Source organism: Schistocerca nitens, chromosome 7 (genome assembly GCF_023898315.1).
Source record: "Schistocerca nitens isolate TAMUIC-IGC-003100 chromosome 7, iqSchNite1.1, whole genome shotgun sequence".
In the NCBI taxonomy this organism is placed as follows: Eukaryota; Metazoa; Arthropoda; class Insecta; order Orthoptera; family Acrididae; genus Schistocerca; species Schistocerca nitens.
The window spans coordinates 386581869-386608668 of NC_064620.1; the positions used below are offsets into that span (position 1 = coordinate 386581869).

General features: G+C 42.5%; 1 protein-coding gene across 1 annotated transcript in view; it reads left to right on the forward strand.

Annotated features, from left to right (window-relative positions):
• Nucleotides 1-13126: 13126 nt before the first annotated feature.
• LOC126194994 (protein unc-80 homolog) overlaps nt 13127-26800 on the forward strand; it is a 1036886-nt gene continuing 1023212 nt past the window's right edge. The window contains exon 1 of the mRNA XM_049933411.1: nt 13127-13149. The gene's annotated coding sequence lies outside the window, so the exon portion shown is untranslated. The remainder of the gene's footprint in view (nt 13150-26800) is intronic.

Genomic DNA, 26800 nt, shown 5'->3' on the forward strand with positions numbered 1-26800 from the left:
AAGTGAATGTGTGAATGTTACATTTTACACAATAAAATTTGGTTTTGCCTTTGCAAGCTGGTTTCTTGCACCTATCAAGCGATTGCTTGTCACTGACCACTGGAAGATGCTCAACGTTGTCCAAACAAAGATCAGCTTCGGGATGAACTTCCACACTTCAAATGGTTCAAATGGCTCTGAGCACTATGGGACTCAACTGCTGAGGTTATTAGTCCCCTAGAACTTAGAACTAGTTAAACCTAACTAACCTAAGGACATCACACACATCCATGCCCGAGGCAGGATTCGAACCTGCGACCGTAGCGGTCTCGCGGTTCCAGACTGCAGCGCCAGAACCGCGCGGCCACTTCGGCCGGCGAACTTCCACACTGACTCGTTTTGAAGTAACTGGCATTGGACTCTCACTAGTGGGACACCCCCTTTTCCTGGCAGCTGGCTTATCTATTTTTGTCAGTTTGTTGACCACACTTGCCCTAAAATGAAGCAAATCAAGTGTCTTATTTTTAGGAACACCTAACTCTCATACGTTTTTCTTGTACTGTGCCAATGCATTTACACATGCAATATCAATTGCAGGAACAAACATGGCAGTCGAAAATAGTGTTCGGTTTCTAAAGCAGCTAACTGCAAGTTGTCTTCTGGTTCAAAGCCCTCTAAATGCCCAATAGGCGTGGCTGTCGCCATGCCAAGTCCAGACCCAAAACACGTGAACACACTTCAGATTTACCCATCTGGACATTCGAGGCTGCCTTTCAGGCTGTTAAGATTAGAATGGGTATTTTGCTTATTCAGCTTTAGGTTGTCTGCGCTGTAACAAATTCGTAAGCAACAATAACATTCTCGCTGCCGATGCATTGTCATTTGGATGGGAAGCGTGTTTCGTGATTATCTCAGTATCACTTACCATAGCCCACCCCGTTAGCCGTGCGGTCTAACGCACTGCTTTCCGCGCGGGAAGGCGTGCCGGTCTCTGGCACGAATCCGACCGGAGGATTAGTGTCGAGGTCGGATGTGCCGGGCAATCTGTGGATGGTTTTTAAGGCGGTTTTTCATCTGCCTTGGCGAATGCGGGCTGGTTCCCCTAATACCACGTCAGTTACACTATGGCGGCGATTGCTATGCAAACACTGTCTCCACGTATTCGTAAACCATCATAAATCTACCACGCAAACATTGGTGTTACACTTGTCTGGTGTGAAACGTTCCCAGGGCGGGGAATAGGGGGGAGGGGTGTCCACTGGAGCCGAACCGCACAATAACCCTGGGTTCGGTGTGGGGCGGCGGGGTGAGGTGAGTGGACTACTGTAGCCTGTTGTGGGGTTGTGTACCACTGCGGGCTACGGCTGGAACGAAGCCTCTCCCTCGATTCTATGTCCCCATGTCAATACAAAACAATACAATACAATCACTTATCATGCAGTTAGCGGGCTTTGCGTTTAAGCTACTCAGCTTACAGTATACTGTATGGTATAAAACGTTTAACATTACTTCCATCATTGTACTCCTGTTTAAAATATTGCCAGGATAATCGGATAGTTCGTCGATTTCAGATGAATTAAGGAGCTCTTTAACTACTTCTTCTGTAAGTGGCCTTCGTCTGTCTTAGACTCGAGGCTTTTTGAAATCACTGTGAGATGACTAAAAAGATAGCGAAATAATGTCCCAAATTTCTATGCTATTACAACCTTTCAATCACAATGTCCTCATTTGGAGACATGTATAAAGTTATAAATATGTCATTACCTTTCGTTCTCAAAGACAACTTTAGTTTTCACCTACAATAATGCACCTTTCTACGCACAAATAAATTTTTTACCTAAACTCAGAAGATATTAACTGGCTGATGGAAGGTACAAATATTACTGGGAAGCGTCCTTGTGACAGTGTGCATTCAGTTTTATGTTGTGGTATCACAGATTGACAGAAGATGTTGACTCCGTTCTCAAATAAACTCTCTGCTTGTGACAATATGAGTACAACAATCACAAATGGTAAAATTTAACGAATTTTAATATACTAAGCATTTATTTAGTATGTTATACGAGGACGCCATGACCGAAAGGGTTAAGCACAGAGTCGGAAAATGTAGGGAGCAAATAATTCATAATAATAATATTTCAAGCAGAGGGGACAGTAAAGCCTCGTAAGCACCTGCCGGACTTCAGTCTGTGTATAATGAGAGTTGAGCAGAAAGGTAATAAGGACTACGGGCACCCTGTACGTAAGTGTCCTCGAGAAGGTAGTCATAGTGCCTTTAACAGAGGTTTGCGAAGATACTATGAGACAGAACACCTAAACTGACACTATTCACATGCTTTTGACAATCATGTTTTGAGACAACCTCCATGTCGTAAGAGACATGCCAAAGAGGTGCAATACCACACCGAGTCTGGGCTAAGTGTACGCGCAATTTGTCGCGTTCTGCCCTTAGAAGTTGATTCTCATTTTTGTGTAGGAGACACTCTGATATTGTAGGGAGCAGAGTTCCATGATATCGATTCTTAATTTTCGTTTATTTAATCTCATAGTTTAATTAAAAGGAGATGTTGAATTATGAGACCTCATGCATGGTAAATCACATTACGAATTATCGGAACCGAAGTAGGTGAAATGCAGGTAAAGAAGCAACTGTTCAAATTGGCAAAACGGAAAAGAGGGTACCATAGAAGCTAAAATGATGTATTTTAATGGAATATCTCAATGAAATTGATTAGTTACAGTTATTTCGCCAGACTAGGGACCCAGGCAAAACCAAAAATTGTAATTACATGTTCCGACATTCTAAAAATTAAGGAAAACCTTATAATATGAAAGAGTATGTAATTATTAATAGTAAACCCGGCGTTGCCCGGATATTTATTCACCCCAGTTTTATGTCAGTTCATCCCCTTTTCCCCTCATCTCTCTTGTCCATTTAGGCCTATCTCGCCCCTCTATCCACCTCCTCCTTCCGCCCATCCATCTCTTTTTCCATCTCCTCCATCTGCCCCCCTCTCTCACAGCACTTCCTCCTCCTCTCCCTCTCCATCCATCTTTCCGTCTCTGTCCACCTCCTCCTCCGATTTTTCTAATAGTACATCAAATTCACAATAACACAACTAATTTATGTATTTATTACAATGTTCCATTAGTCAATCACCACCTTCCCCCTTTCTCTGTTTACCTGCTGCCCCCTCTCGCTTTTAATCTGCTTCTCTCACTTCTCTGGATGCACCTCCTCCCCCCTCCTGCCCCCATCAAGTTCTAAAAAAAAAAAAAAAAATGGCTCTGAGTACTATGGGACTTAACATCTGAGATCATCAGTTCCCTAGAACTTAGAACTACTTAACTAACCTAAGGACAGCACACACATCAATGCCCGAGGCAGGATTCGAACCTGCGACCGCAGCGGTCGCGCGGTTCCAGACTGAAGCGCCTAGAACCGCTCGGCCACACCAGCCAGCTTCAAGTTCTTTTCTCTCTGTATATCTCCTCCTCTGCCTCCGTCATGCCATCTCCTCTTTCCCCGTCTGTGAAAATATATATATATATATCTGCCAACTTTCATGCTGATTGACGAAACGATGTTGAATTTATGTAGGCCAACCCTCCGCCATCCAGCATACGTTGGCTTTTATAAATGCCTTCACCACGAAAACATACATACATGAGCCAACTCCCAAGCTGATGAGTCAAACGGTGTGTAATTCTGTTGTAAGGTACCCTCCGCGATACACCGTATGAAATTTCACGTAGACGGTGACGTTCCCCTTGTTTTGAAGATCAAATGTATAAAATTTCATCAAGATCTGAGCAACACTGTGGCTTTTGTTGAAATCCGTAAGTAAAGTACCCTCCACCATGCACTGAACGAAGTTTTATGTAGACAGCGACCTTCCTCTTGGTTTGGGAAATAGAGATTCATTTTTATACACCCCGCTCGCTCTGTGCCGACTTAGCTGCGAAAGATAAATAATAGATTCGAACAACAGATGATTTATGTCATATGAGGGACAACATAGCTATTAAATAATAGCAACGAGATTACGAGAGTAGTCACTTTCAGTATTACGTAAAATAACGTTATACCTTGTAAATTATCACGACACAAAATGAAGATGATAAGCAATGTGGGACTTCCTTCCTTTTGCGTTTGAAACTCTCGGAGAACTCCTGTGTGGTGAGGAGAGTGGGAGGGGGCAGCAAAGGGAGCCTCAATTTGTTTTGCCGACCCGGGCCTCTTACAGGTTTAGTGCGCCACTGCTCGTAGGAAACCCCACGGTAGGAAACCCCGTGACACCATTATATCGATATTAGATAAATAAGTAAAAAGAGAATGTCTTACTACTAGATAATGGAGTAACATGAAAGCTTATAACTAAAGGGAATATTGACAATGCAACTGGAATAACTTCGTTAATTAACAGGTTGTCAGTGGTTGTTGCGGCGTTAGTTAAAATGAAGACTGAAGCCAAGTTAAAATAAGGATAATAGATGCTAAAGGGTACCGACTTGACAGTGAATGCGGAACCGTCGTGTGTGTGTGTGTGTGTGTGTGTGTGTGTGTGTGTGTCAGAAAGAAATATTGTGATCTTTAAGACGAGTGATACAAGTTCGAGAAGCAAATAAAGTTAAGCTGACAGATATATCGAACGTTGTACTCGAAAGTGTGTGATGATATGAAACACAGTGTTTCTGAGCGCGGCTTAATAATCACTATTGAGAAGCAAGAGGTTGTCATGTCTTAAAAAGGGCGAAAGCGGATGGTATTAGTCTTATAACTTGCCAAAGTGAGCTAGCGAGTGGGGGCTTTAGTGTAACCAAATATCAATATGGTTACACCATGTTTTCCACCGCTCAGTTTGAAGTTGTGCTTGTGTGTACTCTACCAGCATAACGTTAGATATTTAAAAACTTTTTTGTCAGTGTTATCCATGTGTTTGTAAAATTGAAATTGTGTTTATAATTTTTTTTATCTGTTTCACGTCGTGGACAGCGCACTAATATGACGACGGCAGTTCCTTCGGTGCAGCCGCCAAGCTGAGAGTTGACAGCCATTGTCCATCAGGCGATGGCCATCGCGCGGTACAAGATCCTGCCGGTGTATGTTATCGCCCTCTGATTCATATTAAAAAAAAAAAACTTTTTCATCAGTGTAAGCTACGAAAATTTATGCTGGCAGTGACAAGAAATTAATTTTTTATAATGTTTATTGCATTCTTATCTCTGGCACTTCAATAGGAGGGAAGGAAGATTAATGCCTCAGTTTATGATGAGGGCATTAGCCAGTGAGTTATATCTTAAAATGGACAAAGAAGGTGTCCCAGCGGAAAGCCAGATCACACAAAAAGTTGATTTATCACACAAAATTATTTCATTGAGCCACGGAAGTTATTAGATATAAAATTACCAGAAAAATTTCAAGTAAATGATAAAACTAATGCAACCCATGTATCCACGCAAGATAGTATCAACGTAACCTGAGTGATACTTTGTTTCAGGTATCTATAATGTGTGATTTCTACTTGTCAGTACAGCAACGACTTGCAGGTATTATGTGTAAAAGTAATTTTAGTACTCTAGGGTTTCTACCCATTATTATTTATTTAGTGATCTTTTCCTCCTCCCCCTCTCTGTGTCCACCTCTTGCTCTCTTTGTCTATCACCTCCCATCTCTTCATCTCTTCCTCTCCCTCTCCCTCTCCCTCTCCCTCTCCACCCTCCTCCCTCTCTCTGTACATCTCCTACTGCCCCTTCTCCCTATCCATCTTCTACTGGCCGCCTCTCCCTATCCACCTCCTCCCCATCTCTCATTGTCCATGCCCTGCTGAACCCTGTCTCCTGTCCCCTATTACTGTCCATCTCCTCCTTCCCATCTCTTCCTCTCCCTCTCCACCCTTCCCCCTCTCTCTGTACATCTCCTACTGCCCCTTCTCCCTATCCATCTTCTACTGGCCACCTCTCCCTATCCATCTCCTCCCCACCTCTCATTGTCTATCCCCTGCTGAACCCTGTCTCCTGTCCCCTATTAATCTCCTCCTTCCCATCTCTTCCTCTCTTCCTCTCCCTCTTCACCCTCCCCCTTCTCTCTGTACATCTCCTCCTGCCCCTTCTCCCAACCCATCTTCTACTGGCCGCCTCTCCCGATCCACCTCCTCCCCACCTCTCATTGTCCATCCCCTGCTGAACCCTGTCTCCTGTCCCCTATTACTGTCCATCCCTCGTGCCCCTCTGTTCGCAAAGTTTATGGACCTTTCCCTTTTGCAAAGGAAACTGTGTCAGGATTGGCATATCTGGACATGCTACAAAATTGGTCGTTTCGCCAACTTCACGAAGATAACATTATTTCAGATTTATACCTGAAGATGCTCCGCCATATTTTCACCTTGAGATACGGCGTTATCCTAACCACATCCCACAACGTTGGACGGGAAGAAGTGGACAGCAAGATCTTGTCCGTTGTTGTTGACCTCCCAGGTCACCGGACTTCACACCTTGCAATTTTTTTCTGTGGGGATACATAAAAACCAGAGTCTTTGCCCCACCCACGGTAGATATTCTCAAAGAACAGAGAAATCACATTGTTGAAGCTGTTGATGCAATACACAGGAATCCATTGATTAATGTGGAATGAAATGGACTACCGTTCTGATGTTTCTCTAGCAATGCATGATGCTCATGTTGACTGTATGCTATAGCATCTTTGCGAATATAAATCTTTGAACTTTCCTCTATTCAGTGACATGCACAATATATATCTTTCATAGTTTCTCTGTAATAAACAATTGTAATCTATTCCTTCTTTTTGAATCACACTGTATATTCCTCAAGACTTCGCATGCATATGTGTTCCACAAACTTATTATTTCCTCCTCTTTGTGTCCATCCACTTCTCAGTCCACCTCTCACTCCAGTCTCTCTCTATGTCATCCTCCCCACCTCTATGACCGAGCGAGGTGGCGCAGTGGTTAGACACTGGACTCGCATTCGGGAGGACGACAGTTCAATCCCACGTCCGGCCATCCTGATTTAGGTTTTCCGTGATTTCCCTAAATCGCTCCAGGCAAATGCTGGGATGGTTCCTTTCCAAGGGCACGGCCGACTTCCTTCCCCGTCCTTCCCTAATCCGATGAGACCGATGACCTCGCTGTGTGGTCTCCTTCCCCAAAACAACCAACCCACCCACCTCTATGCATCCATTTTCCTCATCTCTGTATATCCTCTGTATGACCATCTCATCCTCACCCCTCTGTTCAATTCCTCCTCCTCCCTTCTCTGTCTCCCTGTATAGTCCTCATCGCAGTCTCTTCCCAGCACTTCCGTGCTCTCCTCTCTCCCTGTCCTCTTCTTCCTCCCTCTCTCCCCGTCTCCCCGTCTCCCCCTCTCCGCCCACCCCCTCTCCTCCTCCCCCTCTCTCTGCCCTTCTGCCAGCCAGAGTGGCCGAGCAGTTCTAGGCACTTCAGTCTGGAACCGTGCGACCGCTATGGTCGCAGGTTCGAATCCTGCCTTGGGCGTGAATGTGTGTGATGTCCTTAGGTTAGTTAGGTTTAAGTAATTCGAAGTCTGGGGAACTGATGACCTCAGATGGTAAGTCCCATAGTGCTCAGAGCCATTTGAACCTCTCCTGCTCTCTCTGTCCTCTCCTCCTCCACCTCTCTCTCCATTTCCCTTAGGCCCCATCTTTCCATCCCTTCCTGCCTCTCTCTTGATCTATGCCATCATCTACCCATCTCATCCTTCCCCTACCGATGCCCATACACACATGTAATCCCTGTAAATCAGGTCGATAAGGCAGGCTGATACTACCCCCACAACATGCCTGTCATCAAAGACATCTACATGTCAGGAGCCAGAAAACCGTTTATTGCACCTGACATGTTAGCTATCCTGCAAAACAGGTCGATAAGGAGGACCAATACTACTCCCACACAATAAACCCAATAAACCTGTCATGCAAGGCAACCTATACGGCAGGGGCTGAAAAAACACGTTTTATGGTATATCTTTGTTCCTATTGGAGCTAGGAAGTTATAAACTCCACAGTGCTGTTACTTCTGACGTTTTTCTGCTTGTGTGCCCAATCTGGTTGACATAAATTCAGGGGCTTGGGAGGAGATCCCAGATATACATACAAACTGCGTTATCTGTGTACACTTTTATTCACATTTCAAAGCTGCCTGTTCACATAATTCCATTTCCTTCTGGGCCACATACAAAGTATGTTTTGCCATCTGAGAAATATGTTCATACTTCTATAGAAAACTAGTAATTTATTTATGAAGCTCCTTCTGTTTTATTATACCTGCATGAAGAAATTTTGGGTCTGTATTTTTTGATAGCATTATTGTGAATGTTAATATTGTTAAGGCTGGGTGCTATCGGTGTAGCATATACACAAAGCTATATGTTTTTGTATACCAGGGAATTTTAGTTGAACAAATAAATAAGTCAATTTTTTCTCAGCTATATGCCAGCAGACTGTAGGAGAACCTCTACATTTATGACATAGAATGTGAAGAATTCAAATTTAGCAACAGTTCCCTCTTATTAACTTCATCTAGATTGAGTACTGGTAAAACTTATTCAAGCAGTTTTGTAGACACAGAATTCATTACACACTCTCTTGTATAAGGGACAACCGCAGCCATAAGTACTCGTAGATATCTCAAATAATAACCACTTGGCTACTCTTGTAAATTACTTGTTTAACTACTGCTTTCGTAACCTAGAAGCCACATCATCAGGTTAAATATGGTGAATCATGATATTAAAGTTGCAATATGGACAGGACCAAATATTCCTCGTCTGTGAATAAATTTATTCATAGATAAGGAATGTTACTTACAGAATTCATTGCTCATATCAGTTGTTAGGTGGAAGGCAACGTGTTCTTGTTGCGACTCCTTTGAAGTGTCACACCATTTTACATGTGGTTTCGTCGATATGATTGATTAATTACGTACTTCTGGGTGGTCATGTGGGGTTTTTCTATTTTATGCATAAAAGGAAACACTAACTCGGGTAAACACTCAGACGTACACCACTGATAAATCAGTCTGTTCGTCGCTGCTCAAGCTAGATAATATGTGATCCATAGTTGAAACCCCTGGACTCGTTGGAATTTACACACACCTATGCCTGATGATGAGGTTTACCTCAAATGCACTAATCTCTAACCGTTAAGCGCAACTGAGAAAAGATGAGAATGGGTTCAAATGGCTCTGAGCACTATGGGACTTAACATCTAAGGTCATCAGTCCCCTAGAACTTAGAACTACTTAAACCTAACTAACCTAAGGACATCACACACATCCATGCCCGAGGCAGGATTCAAACCTGCGACCGTAGCGGTTGCGCGGTTCCAGACTGTAGCGCCTAGAACCGCTCGGCCACTCCGGCCGGCCGATGAGAATGGGAAGAGAGGAAGTCAGAAAATATAGTAAATGATCTCGTTCATTACAGACAGAAATAAATGGAAGTATCTTCATTGGAAAAAGTACTTGCAGACGCTGAGTCGAATTCCACTGCACCCACAGAGAAAAATTTCTTCCGTGACAGTCCTCCAAAAATGGCAGACCCTGTCGTGAAGAAATTGTCAACAGAGAAAAAGCTTGTAGCATGTCTGACGATGTGACGCTACAGATATGAATCCAGCGGAAGTAAACGTTCACGCATTCACTATTTGAGGCATGTCTAAAGTTCAGCTACAGTTTATGTAACTGCTAGACATGTTAAAACTGTGTATGCCGTATTCGAATCTTTTTTGGCGAAGGATGAGTAAATATCTTCTTAGGAAAAAACATAGAAGCTGGAACAAGTTATTCATTGTGGGACCGAGAAAGTGTCAAACTGAAGCCTTAAGTTTAGCCAACGAAAAAGTGTGGGCCTTATGCTCGGAAAGCTCATATCGACGATGTTTCGTTGACACTTGTACACGGCCGAAAACTGAAATCTGCAGCAATTTGCGGAAGGATCTGTCACGTTGCCATCAACAAGTGTCAGCGTGCGAACCATTCAACGAAACATCATCGAAATGGGCTTCGTAGCTGAAGGCCCACTCGTGTACCCTTGATGACTGCACGGCACATAGCTTTACGCCTCGCCTGAGCAGAGCACCGACATTGGTCTGTTGATAACTGGAAACATGTTGTCTGGTCGGACGAGTCTCGTTTAAAGTTGTATCGAGTGGATGGACGTGTACAGGTATGGAGGCAACCTCATGAAACATTGGACCTTGCATGCCAGCAGGGGAAGGGTGGGGGTGGGGGTGGGGGGGGGGAACTTTTCAAGCTGGCGGAGACCCTGTAATGGTGTGGGACTTCCGCAGTTGACAGGCGACATGAACGTAAGCATCCTGTCTGATCACCTGCATTCATTCATGTCCATTGTGCTTTCCGACGGACTTGGGCAATTCCAGCAGGACAATGCGACACCCCATACGTCCAGAATTGCTACGGAGTGGCTCCAGAAACACTCTCCTGAGTTTAAACATTTCCGCTGGCCACCAACCTCCACAGACATGAACATTTTTGAGCATATCTCAGATGCCTTGCAACGTGCTATTCAGAAGAGATCTCTGCCCCCTCGTACTCTTACGGATTTATGGACAGCATTGCAGGAGTCATGGTGTCAGTTCCCTCCAGCACTACTTCAGACATTAGTCACGATATTAGACAGTTCTACTACTTTCTCTGGTTCTCGGTGTAGATATGTGGTCTCACACTGTCAAGTTCTTTGTAAATTTGACTATTTTCCAATCGTTGTAATAAGATCACATACACTATCAACCCGTGAAGTTTCATTTTTTTTTTTTTTGTTTTCTTTCTCCCTTGTAGGAGCTTTACTTTTTTTCTTTGTCAAGCACTCTAATTTAAAACAAGTCAATAAATTAATTACTGATTTTAAACACACAAAATAATATTTTCATAATTATTGAACATTAAAATAAACAACTGCCACATCGATTTATAATGGGTAACGATCTGACAAAATTTGTATGTGTAATCGGTCAGGTTTATCAGTATCAAGAAGTGGTGCTTAACTGAAGTCTGTTTCTTCATTCACTAGCTGTCCAGGATGTTTCATGTAGTGCCTTATGATCTCTAGTATTTTCTTGACGTCTACCAGTTTCTGTCCACTGTGCCCAGATTGCAGTATTTTTACATATACTACACAACTACGTCTCATGTCTAGACAGTGCTGCGTAAAGGTGGAGACCGTTCTCTAGAGCTGCCAGCCTCTCCAGAGCTATGTACGTCTGTTGCACACTGGTCAGCCAGTTTTTCCTGTATGAGTCACACTCTTTGCAACTGATCTCAAATGGTTCAAACGGCTGTAAGCACTATGAGACTTAACATCTCAGTCCCCTAAGAACTACTTAAACCTAATTAACCTAAAAACGTCGCACACATCCATGCCCGAGGCAGGATTCGAACCTGCGACCGTAGCAGCAGTGCGGCTCTGTACTGAAGCGCCTAGAACCGCTCGGTCACATCGGCCGACTCTGCATTTGTCATCAAGGTACTTTGCTAGGTTGTGGTGGCTCCACAATGGTGTGGGTTGTGTTTACATGGAATGGACTGGGTCCGCTGGCCCAGCTAAACCGGTCACTGACTGAAAATAGTTACTTCGACTACTTGGAGACCATTTGCAGTAATCCATGGACTTAACGTTCCCAAACAACGATGGAATTTTTATGGATCACAATGTGCCACGTCACCGGGGCACAATTGTTTGCGACTGGTTTGGAGAACATTCATTGAATGAATGATATGACATATCGCCCGACATGAATACCATCGAAATTTATGGCCGACCTGAGTGTCCGAGCGGTTCTAGGCGCTACAGTCTGGAACCGCACGACCGCTACGGTCGCAGGTTCGAATCCTGCCTCGGGCATGAATGTGTGTGATGTCCTTAGGTTAGTTAGGTGTAAGTAGTTCTAAGTTCTAGGGACTGATGACCTGAGATGTTAAGTCCCATTCTGCTCACAGCCATTTGAACCATTTCTGAACATTTATGAGACATAATCGAGAGGTCAGTCCGTGCACAAAATCCTGCGCCGGCAATACTTTCACAAATACGGATGGCTACAGAGGCACCATGGCTCAATATTTCTGAAAGGGACTTCTAACGAATTGCTGAGTCGATGCCTTGTCGAACTGCTGCACTTTGCCGGGCAAAAGGAGATCCGACACGACATGAGGAGGTATTCCATGACTTCTGTCACCTCACTGTTCACCTCACCTACCGTATTACATGGTTAACTTTCCAGCTGTATCCCTTTGTTGCTAAAGGGCTCCGAATTTTAGCGTGTAACGTGGCTGTGTGCAACTTGAAAAAAGTCGGTTCGTGAGAAACAGTATACTGTAATAGAATTTTTAACCGCAACCTCTCCTTGAGCCTGACAAGGTCAGACAACGCATAAGCGCAACAACAAACTGACACCTTGGTTTCATTCTCGTCATTCATGCTCCATAAGTATCGACTTGGGCCGATCCGGTTTTAACCTGTTTCCAAAACGTAAAGAATACTGTCGAGGATTTAAGTTTGATAGCGATAAAGCGGCGCAAGGAGAGGTGAGGTTTTGGCTCCGTCAACAGAGCCAAACATTCTACAGTGACAGTATCAACAAACTGGTCTCTCGTTGGAAGAATTGTGTTCGTCGCCAGGGTATGTTATGAACCAAATATGTAGACATGAAGAATAAACGTGTAGAATGTTAATGAAGTTAGTTTATAAATAAAAAAAATAAAATAAAATAAAGCAGAAGAAGGCTATGAGCTAGCTCTCGCACATAACATGTTCTTTATCCTTGTAGATTTCTTAGCTGTTTACCTGTGGAACAAACAGTATATCGAACGTAGTAAAGACAGAAGAAACGTTCGCTTGGATGACAGGGTTTTGAATCTGGCACGAGAGGCTGACGACAGTGAAGCGCCGGAGCCTGGGGCGGCGCATGCGCAGAAGGTCGGCGCCGGTGGTCCAGGCGCCACGGTCACCCCGCCTGCCTCCGCCCCCCCCCACCCCCACCCCGCCGTGAGATCGATGCGGACGCCGTCGGCGGCGCCGGCCGAGCCCCGTCAGTCGCTCGGGCAGCGGCCCAGCATCCGGCGGGGGGACCACAGCGCCGCGGCGCCTTCTTCGGCGGCCCACTGCCAGCCCACAGAGGTACGCCGTCGCACTTACGTAAGCTGACCGGTGCCTGCCACCTGGAACGTGACACCTGCGCTAACCGTGCCATGTTGTCGAAACAAAATGCTCCTACTCCTATTCTATGACTACTACTACTTGCACACACATACTTCGCATGCCACTGTACAGTACTCCGCGATGGGTACACGGAACCAACATTATCGATTTTCCTTCTTAATTCATTCTCGTACTGAGCCAGGGAATAATGACTGTCTATATGGCAATTTTTTCGCCCTCAATCCCTCCTGTCTTAATTCCATGGTACCTTCTTGATATACACACTGTTACTGTTAAAAAATCTGGGATATTGCAGAAGATAATGCAATAAGGAACATATGGACGGAAATCTGAAATATTCTACAGCACTATGCACTTCCTACGCATTCGATAGAGTACACGAAACACTAGGATACTGTTGTTTGGAAAACGTTTAATCACAGTAGAATAGAATCAAATACTGGAAACCGAACCCGTGGTTTCGCTATGAAACATTGTCGTACCGAATCATTACTATTCATCCGAAAATTATAGCTGTCATTTCGAACGTGGCTAAGATAAAAAATGGCAACTAGATAATGTATTGTGTTCTGTAGTCTTCTTCACCGGAAACTGCAATAGTCCTGTCACGGTCGCCAACATGAACCACTCTCGATTAATATGATCTCGTTTGTTATTAACCGAAATAGCTAGCTTTAATTTTGATGTGACCGTATCCTAATATTTAAATACTGATCGGATTTAGTTAGTTAGGGAGTCGTTTCTAATTAGAGTGCGGCTGCTCGACAGTGTTCACACAACGATAAAGGGTTTTGCTATAACCAATGCTAATATGTTTTATAACGTTTGATTGTATATTCTGTTTAGACACAATATGAGGCAGACAACTTTCGTGTCACACTTGTAGTTACTGTTAATCCCTTCACAGGTCACACGCTACACCCGTGGTTAACACACACAACCCTCACTGCAGTCCAGTGGGTGATTGGCGCTGTTGACACGAACGCGAATATACGGCACGCTGAAGGCCTTTGCAAAATACTTGTCAGGAATATCTTAGATCACAAATCGGTAATGTTTTGCTGAGAGTCAACTCACGGCGATGGGGACCCACCCAGCCGGTAGGATACAACGCGCAGCTCACAGTTCCGCCCAGACTCTTGACACAACTCACGTAGCGTAACGGCGCTTGACAATCGACTTTGCCTAACATCGACTTGTAAGAGGCAAAAATGTTATAGTGTGCAACGACGAACCATGTTTTGTTTCATTCTCCGTAAGATTCTGCACCCTCCTTCGATTGTTCAAATGGCTCTGAGCACTATGGGACTCAAATGCTGAGGTCATTAGTCCCCTAGAACTTAGAACTAGTTAAACCTAACTAACCTAAGGACATCACAAACATCCATGCCCGAGGCAGGATTCAAACCTGCGACCGTAGCGGTCTCGCGGTTCCAGACTGCAGCGCCTTTAACCGCACGGCCACTTCGGCCGGCTCCTTCGATTGTATCAAGCGCTGTAGTGATGCGGTCAATAAGATCATGTACTGTTCCTACCGGTACTGAGTACACAGGGGACTTCAGATAACTCCAGCGGAGAAAAGTCAAAAGGAGCGAGCTCAGGGTAATGTACAGGCCAAGGGACTGGGAACCCTTTTCCAATTACTCTCTGCCTGAAACCGTCTGTGAGACATGCCACAGGTCGACGATCAAAGGGTGCTGCATCACCACCATTCCGATATCTAAAACTAGCGAACAGTTGCAAGGCCACCTGCTCCACTAGTTCAGACAAGACATTCTCCACAAAGCTCAAATATCATGTATCTCGTAAGTGACCCGATAAGGTGTGGGGTCCAGTAAGGTTGATCTCCGAGAATTCCTGCTCTGATGTTCATTGAAAATCTCACCTCTCGTGTAGGTAGTGCGTAGATTTTCAACAGCCTAGTGGTGGCTACAGAAACTTTATTTCACAATTTCCGGGTACAGCTTCCTAATATCAAAACTTTCGAAATTTTATCCTCTACAATCTCTCAAATGTTTAGAATGACATTCAGTAACTCCTTGCGCACTATGATGGCAGTCTAACGGTCACACACTTTCTTCGAACAGATGTTCTCCAAATTTACCCAACAGAGTTTCGCGAGTATTACGTCCTCATTCCTCCAAGGATTCCTATTCACGTCCCCGAGAACTACTGTTACACTACCGTAGGGGCTATACCTCTCCCGGTCCGGTCAGTTCGTTCGATATCTGTCATACCTACTTCATAAGGTCTTCAAACATTGGAACAATACCCTAGAACTGCTCGCACTAGCGTCTTGTGTGCAATTTCCTTTACAGATCCATTGCGTTTTCCAGCATTACTTCTAAATACTGGGTGGTTATAATTAAAGTAGACTTAATGACAGAGTACTGAAATTATGGTTTGGAAGCGGAACTTGATAAATATTCTAATGCGTTAATGCGGAACAGATTTATGCTGAAAAAATTGTCCCAATGTTGGCCACCAGGTGCAAATGTGACGCTGTGAATGCAAGAAAGACGTATATAAACGTTTCCATATGTAATGGATTATGAATGGGATGTGGGCAGAAAAGGTCAAACAAGTGAGAACGACATAATAATGAGTTTATTATCAAAGATCTCTTACAGAATTTGTTCGATATGAGCACCGGAGGCGCCGACGAGATGCTGTACAGTGCCAGATTGGCACCTGGTAGCCAAAATTGGAACTAAGTTTTTCCAGTGTAAAACGGCTGCACATAAAAGCATTAGTGTATCCACCAAGTTTCGCTGCCGTACGATAATTATCTCTGTGAATAGCTGCAATCTAATTATAAACGCCTGGTACACATGCGATGCGATGTGCCCAAGATGTTCACCACCAAGCTTGTAATCAGACACTATCGAGTTCTTTACCTTCGTTGTAAGCGTTATCTTGCGTTTATCCACATTTAAACAGAACTGACATTCATGACAGCGTCCTGTTCGTATACTCGTAACTCTGAGTGTGCTGTTTTGCGAGAAAGGTAGGTGAGCCAGACCCGGATAGAATCCGGGCTGCGGATTAACAACCGTTGACTGATACACTGGTCATCCTGAGGGAGTTTTATGCCGTTCGTCACGCTCGTTTAGGCAAATGATGGGCTGGTCCCCACTTTCTACCTCAGGAAGCAGACAAGCGCACAAGACTTCCCTCCCTTTGGTATCCGACGACTGGGCGACAGGGAGGGCATCCGACCGTAAAGTTAAATAAAATACTATGCAATGTATTCGTAAATTGTGAATAAGGTATTGTAAGAGCTGTATGGTTTACTACAGACACACGAAAACTTGGAGGACCGGAATTCGAAACGGATTCCCCGTTTATCGCGAGCGGTCACCTTAACCACTTCGGTTATCCAAGCACGCCTCCCAGACCGGAAAACTAATGAGGAAAACATTGTTTCTGCCTATGCGGGAATCACACCAACGGTCTGCGAGCACTATGGGATGTAGAGACTATGACATATGGCAGTTTAAATCGGATGGCGAGGCGTACACGGATAGCCGAAGATGTTAAGGCGACTGCTCGCGATAAGTGGGAAATCTGGTTTAGAGTAGCGGTCTACCACAAGCTTTCATGTGTCTGTATTCAACAATACAGCAATGTACTATCATATTCACTGTTTGCCAATACATTTCATAATTTATCACGACAGTAAATCGTCAGCAGTGTCTGTTCCTTCAGACATATGCACATACACTGTCAAATACGGTGTCTACTGCACTACCGGTGTTGAAGAAAATTCATTTATCAAAAACTCGAGAAGAGTGGAGCTCATACAAGTCACTGAAAACTCTAAAGAAAAGATGAAAACATTCATTATAGCAAGGGGAAATACTGCTGAAGTACTTCTACAGTTCTTACGATCTTCCAAGGACGAAATTTTTCTCTACATAACATCGTCAGCTAACAAACTTGCAGCCCTGTTTATCCTATCTAATAATTTGTTTGTATGTATTTAGAACGTTGGAGGCCCTATTTCACTTCCTGGAGGCACAAACGGCATTAATTTCGTTTCCGTGGAAGTAAGATTAATGTCTCGTCTTCAGCGCGGTCGTTAGAGATGGAACACAAGCTCAGATTCGAAAGGATGGGGAAGGAAACTGGCCATGCCCTTTACAAAGGAACCACACCAGCATTTTCCTGGAGCGATTTAGGGAAATTACGGAAAACCTGGGTGGCCGGAGGTGTGCTACCACTACACCTCGTCGCTTGGTAACGTAAAAAATTCCAAGCTTCACTGTGGTTTGTAGTCCATGTTAAACTGTACGTCCCCTTTAATTGGCTGGTTAAGTCAACTTCCAAGGTCGTATCAGTGCAAGGGCACAACAAATCCGGTAGTGCCGTATTGGAGTTCAGTTCCATCTCATATTTCCGAACATAATTTCTCCTAGGTATCTGTGTGATATGACTAACTAGAGGTGACTCATTAACCTGTACATTTTGTGATTACAGAACATTACGTGTCTCTTCATTAATAACTACCTTCATGTCTTCATACTAAGATGATTTTTGGTCAAGATCTAATTAAGCGTAACATTTATGAAGGAAAAATGTCTTTGTAGACAGCCTTGTCATCTACGGGAAGTCTGACACTGTAATATTAATTGGTTGATTGGGCCGGCCGGTGAGGCCGTGCGGTTCTAGGCGCTACAGTCTGAAACCGCACGACCGCTACGGTCGCAGGTTCGAATCCTGCCTCGGGCATGGATGTATGTGATGTCCTTAGATTAGTTAGGTTTAAGTAGTTCTAAGTTCTAGGGGACTGATGACCTCAGAAGTTAAGTACCATAGTGCTCAGAGCCATTTGAACCATATTTTAGTTGATTGGTTGATTCGCGAGAGGAGACCAAACAGCGTTGTCATCGGTCCCATCGGATTAGGGACGAATAGGGAAGTTGGCCGGGACCTTTCAAAGGAACCGTCCCGGCATTTGCCTGAAGCGCTTTAGGGAGATCACTGGAAACCAAAATGGTTATGACCGGTCGCGGGTTGGAACGGGCGTCCTCCCAAGTGCGAGTCCAGCGTGTTAACCACTACGCCACCTCGCTCTGTAATAATTAATTACTTCCGCTAATTAACGAGTGTATAAAGTGAACAATAATGGTCTTACTAATCTTCCCTGTCTGCCTCTCGAGGTAAATCACCATTTGGGTAACGTTGGTAGACATCTCATAGGACAAATTTTCTTTAGAAGATGTCGGTGCAGTGAGAAATATCTTGAAACAAAACCAAGAAAAAATGTAATTTCGTTTTACAAAACGAATACTCCAAGAACCATTTGGTATCATCAGAGTGCCCATCGAGAAGGAAATGCGATGGTGAGTCATATTGTACTAAAAAATAGGAGACCACTACTAGATGTCTACACATTCCTCAACAATTAAACGTGACCAAGAGGTCACAGGAAGGAACGTGAGATACTAGTTTACTCATGCGCCACCCGTCACTTAAGTGGAAACACACTGTCTTGGCACTGCTGGTGTAAGAAGTAGTTCACATGGGAAAAACGACTCGTGTCAAACACAGCTTGCTCCATTCGTACACGACATCTAGCGAACAGAAGATGCAGGTAGACAGGTAGATTCAGTCCTCCAAGGTTTTCGAAAGGCTTTCAACACCGAATTACATCGTTGACAACTAAGCAAGACACCATCTTACGTAGGGTCTTCTCAAATATGAGGGGCATTTGATCCAATGGTTCAAATGGCTCTGGGCACTATGGGACTTAACATCTGAGGTCATCAGTCCCCTAGAACTTAGAACTACTTAAACCTAACTAACCTAAGGACATCACACACATCCATGCCCGAGGCAGGATTCGAACCTGCGACCGTAGTGGTCGCGCGAGGCATTTGATCAGCAGACGCCAGTAAGTTATACTGGAAGGCGAATGTTCCACATAAACTAAATCTATCAACTGTCTCTTTCCTTCCACGTATTGAAATTGTGTTCCAAGTCTCGAGTTTGAGTCACAGAAATGTAGTTTCGATTAATGTTTTTACCTTTTCGCTTCTTTCTCTTCGAGTAATGATGTTTTATTGTCAAGGATTAATGAAGGTAATATCTGAATGTACGTCTCTAGAGGGTGGGGGCGACACGGCGACCTTCGATGCAATATTCAGAGTGGTAGAAGTAAGGTGCGCATCTAAATGCTGAAATAGCGGACATCATCTGAAATACGAAAATGTTCTCATTGCATGTTAAATACGGGATGTGCCTGACGAAAGATAATTTCGCGCTTATGTCGGTTGGGAAATTTTCTTGGACCAATTTGCGGTGAGAGGGGGTGGGGGGGGGGGGAGGAGAGTTTTGTACTCATAGAGTAGTGCACCTAGCAACATAAAATGTTTTTGGGCGGTACTTCAATCCAATAACTGATACTGATACTGTTAATTCTTCGGGTATAGAATTTTATGAAGAGAAAAATGCTATAAAGTGGTATAACTATTTATACAACATTTACTGAAAAGTTAAACCTTACTCGTCGGTCGTACTTCATTGTGTACCTTGAAACAGAAGAACGTCTTTTACGATGGAACACGTAATACTTTCAACTGTATGGAGTTTATTTAAAGTTTTAACGAATTTACCTGTCTTGAAAATGAAAAGTTGTATCAAAATGTATTTAACTTGCAACTGGTCTGCGATAATACTTCACTCACTGATCACCAGTGTTTATTAGAGTAATATCGTGACAAACAGACGATTAAATATAATGTTGACAAGATTTTCTCCATTGCAAAGTTCTTCCTAGGTATATAATCATATTGCACCTTATAGAATGTTTTCAGATTTGGGTAAACCTTAATATTCGGGAGAAATTTTTTTTTTGTTCATAAAAAGACTGCAGCACATAAGAAATGAATGCGACATTTAAAAATGAAATAAGAAAACGTATTGAACTTCTGTTCAAGAGCTGGCTATAGAGAGAAGTCCGAAAAGTGTACCAAAGTACAACAAATTCCCCTACATGGAAAATGAAAACAGACGAAAAATGAAAAACACAATTATTAGAATTTAAAAACGGGACCCTGGGATGGAAGCAGTAGGGCAAATGTGCGTATTAAAATGGCAGAAGAGAGAAGTAAATCGGGAGTCTTAATTTACTTTCCTTTGTGATGTCACTTGTGAATGATAATTGCGGGCTGTGACTTCATGACACATTGGTGTCAAATAGAACATGCCGACGGTTCTTGGAGCCAGTACCCTGTCACAACTGCTCCTGGAAGTGTACTTCTAGGCTTATGTTTATGTCTATGTCTATGTCTAATTATAAAGCCTCTTTCCATGTTCCCAATATATTTGACAACATACCTATGAAGTGAATTTTGAACATGCGGAATTTTCTAACTTACTTCTTTTTTAGGACGTGTCATAATTTATGACTCACTGTAGTGTTTATACCTAAAATTATTTCGACATTTGAATATAACTCTTTGAATGTTAGATCGCGTCGTTATGAAACACTGAAACAGCTATAAAGCCGACGTTATAACCGTTTTTGCAGCGGTACCAGTGAAAAAACTGGCGGAACGTGGAATTACAGCTGTTTTAGCGTTTCATAGTACGTGTCATAACATCCAAGAGGATTTTATTCAAATTGAAACTGTTCATAGGAGCCTCTACACCTATATTTTAATTTTTACTTTTTAAAAGTATTCGGCACCTTTCGCCGTAATACAGGGTAGTGACCATCTAAAAGTTATTCTTTTGGCAGCGTTCCTGAGCGCATTTCGTTTCATATTTCTGTCTTCCTCGTTCATGGAAACGTCGTCGGCCTTACGAAGCAACCCAAGAAAAATAGCTTCTTGCTGTAATATCCTATTGTACGTCTCGTTAATGGTCGATGTGTGCATAGTACCTCATTTCGTGCATACGTTAAAAACGGTTATCGGATCTCATATTTTGATATTTAAGTGAATGCACTGGATTCTATAGTACCCATTTTATCGTGTAGCGCCTTCGTGTACTTACATCGCCTTCGGTCCAATCTATTTACTAATAAACTTACCTTGTGTGATCTTATTCACTGATGACAATTTGGACTTTTAGAATCTTCTTCCTAGATGATTAATAAAAGTATCTGAAAATCGCTCGAAGATTCTATAAGTAGAATCTGTGACTATTTCATTTTCTTGTATGTAATGTTTCTTACTACGAGTAAAATTATGTTGCAACAATTAAATGAATTCAGTGTTCTATTAGGCTGGTAACAGTTTGTATTTAAGGGGATGATAACATCGGAAATATGTGAATAGATATATTCGGAATGTAAAGAAACGAAGTGAGACGTGTCGACCATAACTATTCCTATTACTTGATTGATTAGCGCCATACTATTGCCACTTGAGTGATTGATTTCAGAGATGTGTGTTTCGCTGGGAATTTGGTTGAGTATACTTACGCTGGGATGTTGTTTGAGTTTGACTACTGGTATAAATGGATATTTTATCTAGTGAATTTTTAACTGTGGTTTGTTTGGATTCATCACCATGTAATTTTCCTGTTCTACTCTTCTAATGGCAGAACAAAAATACTTTTTGAAACTCGTGTTTCAATATTAATTAGTATTATTTCGTAGGTTCACTAAAAAACTCTCATTGCGCTTCCTGCGAAAACCGCTAAAGTTTTGTCAATGTATTACTGTTCACTATCACTGATTGCTAACATCTTTAAATATTACAGCTGTTGTTCATCGCTTCATCCTTTCCTCTTTAACTGTCTGTAGGAACTTGGGAAGTACATGGCTCGTTTCATTGTATTCCAGATCGCTGCGTCAGCTGGTATTTTCAACGATACATTTCTTTCTTTCAACCACTTAATATCTAGTGCCAGATCTATGTTGAATTTAGCGCCCTTATTCAGCAGCTCCGTTTCGTCTTATTAAATTTTATGTAGGTGTCGGAAAGTACTGGTCATCTGCGTTTGACGTAATTATTTACGATTGTTAGTCTATAAAGTTTGTTTTCTTGTTTTTTTCTCTTTATTCGGAATATATTTTGTACCGATTGGCCGTTTTCTTCTTTAATGGCCTCTCATACTAAGCCAAGTATCGTGTTTCCAGCTGGCACAACCGCTGTTTATCTATTCTCAGTTTCACTTCTCAGTCAGAATTTTTATAGCTTATCGATAGCTAAACTGGCGCTTTCAAATAGTGCCTGACGTCATCTTAAAATTACATATTCCTTATCCATTACGTGTTCTGTAATACTGTTGTAATGTCACGTCGACGTATGATGTTGGTTAGTGTACAGCGACACAGAATTGTAGGGAAGATAGCGTAGGTATCGATGTGCCCGATATTGTTGCTAGCACTCGCTTAGTAAATCCGGTATTTAGAGAAAGACATTTTTATGCAACATCAAGAGCTGTTGATGGAATAGCCTTTATTTCCTACCAGTTTCTGTAGAAAAATTGTTATAGAATTCTGAACGACATCATCACTACTATGAAATTATACAATGCCTTTTTTATCATAATAATAATAATAATAATAATAATAACGGATCTAGTAGTCTAGTGGTTAAGCCCTTGCTTACAAACCGGAAGGTCATGGAATAGAATCGCGGTCGGACAACGGAGTATTGCAACCTGCATCTCACCTAGCCTTGACTACTCAGTTATGTGAAGATTCACAGGGAGCGACACGTGATCCGAATTCAGTGTGTGAATATTGGTAAAGGGAAAGAGAAAGTATCCTGATATCGGGTACCGTTTTTAAATTTAAGATCACCAGTACACAAGATGTCTTTAAATTATGGAAAATGTGCTGTACTATCACTAGGGAGAATTTAAATACCGCCATTGCAAAAAAATACAATTTTTTACTCACTCTGCAATAACAGTACCAACAATTAAAACATAATTTTTACCCCCAGAAATATTGGTTCCTGATTCCGGGTTTTTCTGGTTTCCTAATTATGGTTGTAAATAAGCACTAAAATTTAATGAGTTATTAACATAGCCTTATTCGCACCACATGTTTGTTTCAGAAATAAGGAGTGTTGCATAATTGTTGGTTCTCTGCAAACATTTAAGACATTACAAGAAAAATTTTCAGACTTTGTACTTTTTGATACAGTTGTCACATTTAAAATGTTTCATCTTCGACACTTGTACAAAGCTCATAACGCCAGTGAAAGCAACCGATGCACTTCATCCAGGTCTCTTTAGAAGTGTCAGTTAATCGCAGTAAATGCACTCCTCGCCCTCTTCTTATTTAGCTGATGAGTCTTTCTCCATCATTTCATCAACGCTTGAATCGGAGCCTTCCTCATCATTATCATGCTATTTCGTGGCTCTCTGGTTCTTTTTTCGAGGAGCTTCGTTTACACAGCCCCAGATGTTGAAGGTCGATCAGATGCATCACATGAAACTTCTGTAATAGTTTTCGTTGAATGTGGGGTCTTCCCTGTACACTTGGTACTTGCTTTCTTTTGCCCTTTAGACAGGGACTGCTCCAAAACCTTTCCAAGGGCGACTGCGTCAACACTGCTACTTTATGTGCTCTTGGTTTTGGGTTGATGGTGGAAGCAGAGGACACGAGCTGATTTCAAAAGTGGAAACCGCATTTTCTTCCATGTCAGTAACTGCAGTCGACAAAGGCCCTGCTGTAGCTTCTGAGGTCTTCTCAGCATATGCTGCAGATTGCTGAGGAGTAAAATCCATAGACGAAAAACCCAGATGGTAACAAAGATACATCTCACATTTTTGAAACCATTTGCCGCCACTTCTATTGTTGGGGGTCTGTGGTATGCTCAACCTATCTAAGGCCCAACGTCTTTGTCACAGGAAAAGTGACATACGAAACAAAATTCAGAACATCTGTTTGTATAAACTCATCCCAAATTTCGTGTACCCGAAATAGTGCAAGCTTTTATTACCCGGGGCCGAGCGGTTCTAGGTGTTACAGTCTGGAATCGCGCGATCGCTACGGTCGCAGGTTCGAATCCTGCCTCGGGCATGGATGTGTGTGATGTCCTTAGGTTAGTTAAGTTTAAGTAGTTGTAAGTACTAGGGGACTGATGACCTCAGAAGTTAAGTCCCACAGTGCTCAGAGCCACTTTTTATAACCCGGTATTAGAGACCATCCCTTACTTCTATTTAGGCACAACATAACCCTTAAGTGAGCGGTAGACGACATTTGTATCAATTAGATAAGAAAGAGCACGCTTCAAACTACTGTCTCATATGAAATACTTTGGAAGTACGTCTTACCTGGTTCGAGGAAGGACTTCCAACTGAACTTTGTAGAAAATCTTTATCTTGAACACAATGCAAAAATAGCTGTGGAGAACGAAACATGAACAGCACAGGCACCAAACTCACAATGGCGTGTCAGAATGACTTCCACTACTGGTTGTCGGAGCGAGCTAGTGATTGCAATACCAAGCAAGGGAGATATTTAGCTATCCAGAATTAGGCACACACACGAAATATGGGCACTTTACACGTTAGGTTCCCTTCCTTGCGTGGATTAGTGGTCTAAGTTAAGGACGCTTTAGTCGTCGAAGTGGTGTCCAATTGCAAAACGTGCACTACGCCATTGAGCCACACGGAATTATTATTATAACCATAATATAGGACTAATAATACCAACCAGTCAATTAAATCTGTGGTGCAGTTGTCAAGTGCAATGGATAGCTGTTACTGTCGCTCCTTTGGCGATTTTAATCAGTCCTGAGGCTGTAAATGCATGCAGTTCACTCCAGTGGACACTCTTTACTGGTGCGGTGCCCTGCGTGCATTTACAACCTCAGGATTGATTAAGATCACCAAAGAAGCAACATTAACAGCCGGTCACTGCACTGGGCACTGCACCACAGGGTTAAAATGCACTATGAGAGGGTTTACAGAGAAGTATCACTATATCGTCGCATATAAACTGAGATTTTGTGGAACTGATGATAAACCCAACTAATGGATAGCGTCGTATCTAACCCAAAAAGATTTCAGAACTTTGTACTTAACGATTCAATCAATGTAAGCCAGGCTCAGTCTTAGGTCCACTATTATTTCCGCATATATAAACGACTTTCTATGAAATATACAACGGGCAGAATAAGTTCTTTTGCAGATTATATTAGTATTGTAATCAGAACGAACATAGAAACAGCAACAGAAGAAATGAGAAGTAATCTTCCTAAAAGTTTTATTGAGTGGTTAAATTTAAAAAAAGACGCAACATATTTAATATTTAGCTCTGCACATCTAGAGGTACAAGAGCAATGATAAAAATCCATGATTAAACTCATTCATGCGGTAATAACCCCCCCCCCTATCTCTCCCTCCCTCCCTCCCTCCCACCCCCCCTCCCTCCTCTCAACACACAAACACAATTTCTTTAAAGAACAGAAGTCACTTGTATGAGCTGCTTCAAATGTCAAATTACTTTACGAACACGTTTATGTGCTAAGCTAGTTTTCACTGATCTCAGTGAGTATAATGTATTATCTCCTAAACCATGTATAGTACAATGATATAATTTTTCAGGGACATCATTGATTTATGTGGGCACTGGCTACAAAATGTGTTGAAAGTAGAGTTAGTACCAACCAGCTAATAAATTTAAAATATCCTTAATATTACGCAGGTTTCTTCGGTCGCTGTCAACTTTAATAAAATCCTTTCTCTACAATAAAATGCAATTGAAAGAAGAACTGACATCGTGACATACTTTCAAGATGACGTGTTGTTATTTTAATTTCGTTTTAGATTGTGATGTGGTACATTATCCGAAAAGTATGTGTTCAGATTGCGTAAGGCCTTCTTCCTCTGCGAGACAGAACCAGACAGAAAACTGAGTTTTTTTTTCTGTCTAGGTTAAAACAGTACCGCCCATTTGCAAATGAGAGCAATGCTAAAATAAAAACAGCGTAAATGTAGTAAGCTATAATTTTTTTCCTTGTCACTATTTAATGGAAAGGTCCTAGTGACAAAAAGCTGCAAAAGGGTTGGAACGTATGTCCAAGTTTGTTGCAAGTCAGAGGGTGCTCTCATTCTCAAATATTGGGTGAATAAAGTCTGAGTAATTTACGCGCCTTGAGCTACACTGCCTTAAGCTTTTGCCTACCAATTTTATTTCAAAAACATTAATGTTTGGTAATTTTAATTAATGTCTTAGTCAGTAGTAAGTTTTCCAGGGAGTTGGGAGGGGGAGGGGGATAGTACACATAAGATTATTCGTAAGTATCTCCAGGGTTTCAGAAGACGACATCGCAGAAACTACAAGACATAATTGAAATAGACACACATCAGTGGACAGGGCATCTCGTCAAGTTCGTTAACGCACACTGCAGTTGCTCAATATGTGCTTCTATTGTCATGTGGCAAACATCGATTCGTCCGTGCAAGTCGTTAAAAAGATGTGTCCGGGAAGGCGCGAATGTAGCCCGCTTTGCGAATCCGGTAATTGGGTTGACTACCTGCAGGTGCGAACTAATTTTATGTAACGATACGGAGACGAGGTGTAACAATGAAACTCGAGAACGGCATAACCTACAAGTGAAATCTGTAATTATAAATATTATGCTAACCGTTAGTAGGCTTCCCTTTACCAGCGGGACGTTGAAATATTGCAATA